We start from the raw sequence: 6,131 nt of genomic DNA on the forward strand, positions 1-6,131 counted from the left end.
ATGACCATTTAGTTATTAGGACTATTTATAATTTACTAATTCATTTATTATTGCAAATCAATAATATACGACATTTTGTTTCTGACATACCAAATAAGTTCAACCGCAATTTAATTTCCGTTTTATTACACAATCCAAGTATAAATGATTAAGGAACTAGATAAAAGTTTTATCTTTAAAGTCATTTAATCATATATTGTTAGAAGAAGCCATGTAGTTCATGAATAATATTATTATTCCAGATGGTTTGGACGAAAACGGCAAAAATCGGTTGTGCTTATAGTATTTGCAATCAGTTGAGGACTTCGAAGTCACCAATAAATAATGCACATTTTCTTGTTTGCTTTTAAAACCCACCGCCATAAGGACCATTTGCTTTGAAACGGTATTTTTGTATTTAAAAAAAAACATTAGTGCAAGTTATAGTGTGATAACAATGTACGAGTATAAAAAAAGAATAAATCATTTTGTACATGCTTATGTATAGAAATTCTAAAAGTTGGAGCAAACTTACATGTCATTTTGAACCACTATTTAACTACTTTTATTTTTACAAAACGTACATATAATGTTACTCGGAATCCGAATTTCTTAAACCAATACATCCCCGTATAACCTGGATAGTTGCGTTCTAACCTTTAGAGAAAAAATACAACACAACGTATACATACTATATTTAATAATGCCCCGCTAGATTGCTCTGCATACTGAGCGTTCAGGAGAACATTTTAACACTATATTTAGGAATGCACTGTCAGAATGCTTATCCAGCTGATCATTCAGGCGTAGCATTGTTACATATTATATTTGGAAATGTCCGGCTATATTGCTATGAAAGCTGAGCATTCTATCAGAGCATTTTAACTCTATGCTCAGCTAGATTGCTCTGCCAGCTCCACATTCTAGCACATATTAAACAATGCCCCGCTAGATCGCTTAGTCAGATGAATATTCCATCAGAATATTTTTACACTATGCTCTGTTAAATTGCTCTGCCAGCTGAACACTGCAGCATAGCATTTCTTGCCTTGCTACATTGCTGAGCTAAGCATTCACGTGGAGCATTTTTACACTTTATTACAGAATTATCTGCTAGATTACTCTGCCAGCTTAGCATTGCAGCACATCATTTTTACATTTTATATTCAGGAATGCCTTTCTATATTGCCTAGTCAGCTGAGCTTTCCAACAGAGCATTTTTACAATAGTCACAAGAAATTACTCATAGATGATTTTTTGCGCTACAGGAAAAGATTGTCAACTTGTTAGTTTACAGGACTTGTTAGTTACAAATAATTAAATATTAATTAGACAAATATTTTCAAAATTAGAATTTAAGATATTTCCTCCGATTGTATTGATGTTTAAAACTTAAATGAACTCAAATTAACAGGACAAGACTTATGCTCTAGTTCGTTACACTCAAACGAGCATAAATCATTTACATTCTTTAATGATACACCTTTGAAATAATAAACAACACAACACAGAGTTTAAAGAGGCTAGAGGGAGTATTTGTAAGCCGTCTCCACTAACCGTTTATTTTCCCAACCATCAAAGACAAAATTCTAGATATAAATCTACATATTATTTTTTGTTAAGACAAAAGTCAAAAAAGCTTCCACATGAATTAAAGTAATAAATTTTGTAAGCAAATTCATCCGTTGAAATATGCCAAATACTTCGTGTAAAAGTAAAGAAATATAAACTTTCCAATATAACTGAATAAGAGAGATTAGTAAAACAGAAGTTCTTAAAATGTTCGAAAAGTCAGGTTGCTGCGAGCGGGATACCCAACCCTACCCCGACATGGGAGGGGGAGGTATTGTTGAAGGATGAATCCAGGCTCAAGACAACCTACCTGATATATAACCCAAATTTAGCGGTCTAAACTTTTATGTCATAATGGAAAAGGAAACGAATTTTGAAAATTATAAATAGGCAAAGACAAAGATAATTTTCACTGAAATAAACTCATTTCATGTACATAATTATATGCAAACAGAATAATAATTCACAGTGAATCAAAACAGAATTAAATAGATATGTCTCATCGATTTTGAAAGTCCATGGATATTATTTATTTTGCGTATAAAGACACGTGTTTACTTTGCTCCGAGCTGTACATAATCCTGAAAAAGAAAACAATAGTAAGAAACATTTACAAAACTTTCTGTATTATATAATCGAAAATATTTCAATATTTTCAAAAATTTCATATCTAAACGGCTTGACAAATAAACCTCGAATGCCCGCTTTACTAATTACAAGAAACTTGTGCACTATTGCCGCCAAAAACATAACTTCCGATTATTTCCTTATAAGGAAATACTAAGTTACAGTGTATGATTTCGATAATAAATACATATATTTTAAGATGTTTTTGAGATATTAGGTTTACCATGGTAACGTTACTACATGTATTTCTATTTCAGAACGAATATTGCTCGTTAATAAATATGTTTCAACTAAATTTAAACGAAAACAACAACAAAAACCCTCTTGTAATCTTTTTGTTATATCTTGTTATCTTTTTTATTATCTATCAAATCTAGTAAAGATCTATTTTTTTCTTTCTTTTCGATTCTTCAGAAGAGGCTGCGAAGGAATGGTCAGCTAAATACTGCAAACCTTTAGAAGAGCCGAACAAACAAGACGAATGTCTGTTTAGATCTGCACAGTTATTGAAATTCAAGAGGAAGCGTTACGACACGAAAATTCTATTACGTTCGTTCTGTGGTATATCATAATGCCGTTAACGTTGATTAATTATATCGGAATTAAACGATTTATTAACTTTAAATAAGCAAATGACCAACAATAAACATCAGGAGCATAACCGTATAATATAAGACAGTAAAGACATCAGATCCGTTACCAAATCATACCAAAATAAAAAATTAAAGCAGCACACGTGTGACCACGCTTTACTATATAAGAAGCGGCTATTTCAGTTTTTGAAAGCAGAACTATGTCAGCACAGCACTGTCCAAATACATGTCATCTCAAATTTTCAAAACGAACTTGTTCCCAAGTTCCTTAAAGTCAACAAATGAATATATTGTAAATTTAAGATGTTTTATGCAATGCAACATCTCTTAAACCGATGCGTTTTATCCAAATGCGAAACAGTTCTCCTTTAAGTTGAGACAACATGTTAACATGTGATTTAATTCTAGCCTGGTTCTATGAGTTAAGAAGACATTGTATTTCCATTTGAAAAAAAAAGTAAATTAATAATGATTTCCTAACAAAGCCAGAAATTTAAAATTTAAATTGGTCATACAGTGTAAAGTTGATGTATGTAAATGTTTTTATGTACTTGTGTTTTTATTGAAGACTTGTAAAATAAATCGTGTCTTTCTGCAGAAAACAATGCGTCTTATTCAAAATAATATTAGACTCAGTTTTTTTTTACTAAAATTTAGATAAACATTGTCAATTACATTTAAAAGAAATTTAAATCTTAGTAAAGCTATGCAATGTTACAAAGTACTTCCAAAACATTTTTATTAAAATTTTCAAGGAAAATAGAGCACTTTTTTCAGAGAAAGGAATCAGTGTCACCTTTTTTGACCTTACAGATTGTCACCTTGTTTGACCTTACAGTATGACCTAGAATATGTGCGTTGTAATGACTTTCTGAAATTTCAACAATTAAGTTTAGACAATATTTATTTATAATATATACATTCACATAATAAGGTGCATAAAATAAATTTACGGATTTGGTAGGACGCTGTTTTGCAAATCTCCCCATAGTCAGTACAAATTTTTAATAAATGGTAACAAAATATGAAATTTGCAAACATAAAGCTATAACGTCCGTTGGTAAAACATGTTATGAGACAGTATAAATATTGGAAATATGGTTAAATAATATAAAAACAAATATCATAAGCCATTCGGAAGGCATATATCAATATATATTGGTTAATTTATTTTTTCATAATCAATCATCTTCATACAATTGTCCTGATTCAGAAATACTTTTGTCAGTGATGTCATAACTTCCTGGTTTCAATGTATCTAGATCTTAACCATTTGACTGTCGCTAAAATGTTTAAGATTGGCATTGATCTATATATCATTAAATTATCAACGACAGTCTTAAACCTTACATACAAAACAATAAACGATTGTTTGTTTTGTGTGAATCTCATGAGGATGTTTAATAAAGATTTAAATATAAAATAGGTTCTGAGTATAAGGACAAAAAACAATGTCAAAACCAATTTTTGCACGTTATATTGGGATTTGTTATTTATTTTAGGAAAAAATGAAAATTTGTAATATGTCAATAAATAACTATAAAATGAATATTCAAAATTAAAATGATTACTAACTAAATAAAATATTAAATATCTGGCAAAAACAATTATTGCAAAAGTCTACAAATAAAATCTCGTTGGAAAGGAGTTTAATTGTAATTTATTTCATAAAAAAATGAAAACTATTGATGTGGACTATTTCGTTAAGGTATCATTCTCCTAGCATATGGGTCATAGGTTCTAACTGTTCTCAGGTCACAACCAAGATTATTCATATGACAACAATACTAGTTTGTTCCAAGAAGCAAATGAGGAAATCTTGCTTTATAGTTGAGCTTAATTAACAATTTTAAACTAAACTGCCTATGTTATAAGATATTTGTTAGTTTGATACAATCGTAATGTCGTTAATGTTAATTTAATTATTTTTTTTTCTTCTTTAAAACTTGCACCTTACAAGGGCGATATAGATCCAGGGGAAAATATTATAATTTATGACCGATCGTCATTCATTCTGTTTGCAATAGGCATTCATTGGGGGTGAAGGTAAATGTTGCTGAACTTTTGATATATGGCACTCAGTGTAATAAGACACGTTTTGTGTTATAGAAGGCGTAAATTCCCGTATTTAACTTGTCATTAAATAACTGAATGATGTAGTTGGATAACAAGAGCGATAAGGTATCTAGAATAAGGTTATTTTATGTCTCAAAACGATATCGACTTTACCTGTTGAATAAAAATATAGTGATTGACAGAAGGAGGAGGAAAATAGTATTCATGTAAGAAGACACGACGATGATTAGTTCATCAAGTCATACTCACATATTTTCCGCTGGTATGGTCCAACATTTAAAAAAAGAAATGTAGTATTTGGAAATTCTGATGAAAGAGCTTCTTAAAAAAGAATGTGATACATGTAGAGTGATTGTTTGTGAACATTTATATAATAAATGATAAAGTGATGTTCTTTAACATTTTTTCTTAATATAGATATGTCATTTTGGATCATACAAGTATATCTCACACACACGACACCCATGAGTAATTATTTCAGGGTTTGTTGTATCGAATGATACTTAAACTATCAACATTTTTATTTATGGTACTGTATTATAGACCTTCCAATATGAACCAATTCACGTAAGAGTATTCAAATACGCCAAAATGGAATTACTTTACATGGCATTATGTTACATGATATATTTTGCAGATATACGGAAAATAACATATGTTCGGATACGTAAGCGCTATTTGTTAAAGACCTTGGCATTACTTTTGAAAAATACAAATGTCAATGAACTAAGAACCAAATACGAACAGGATATTAGAAATACTTTGTATAACAGACCACGGAAATCTCCAAGCTGAACTTATGGTACATTTGCTAAATTATGTAGTATTGTTATATTGGTATGAATTGTCATGTCTCCGATTTCTTTTGTCTTGAAGCTGTGCCATATTTTCCGCAAAGTAAAATGTAAAGATTATAAGATTAAAGGTTATAAGGACAACATGAAAATACAAAATACAAAATTGATATATAGTTAGCTAGAAAAAATAATTGTCTCCTGTAATCATTCGAGATCAGTTTATCAGTCATTACGACTCTGTTAAGAGGATAGGAAATACATCAAAGAACATGCACAATAACAATAGACTTTCACAAATATATGATTAAGAATAACATTGAATTTTGTTGGCAAACGGCAGATAAACGGATTAAACCTTTTGTAAATATCAACGTGAAAAGGCTAAGGATCATATTTTTACATTTGATCACATATGAAAAAGTAATGAATTTGTAGGGTAGCATAAAAATCAATATACATAATTCATTAATACATTGCTTAGTAATTT

The sequence above is a fragment of the Ruditapes philippinarum genome, unplaced genomic scaffold (genome assembly GCF_026571515.1).
Source record: "Ruditapes philippinarum isolate M1 unplaced genomic scaffold, ASM2657151v2 ctg3531_1_1_1_1, whole genome shotgun sequence".
In the NCBI taxonomy this organism is placed as follows: Eukaryota; Metazoa; Mollusca; class Bivalvia; order Venerida; family Veneridae; genus Ruditapes; species Ruditapes philippinarum.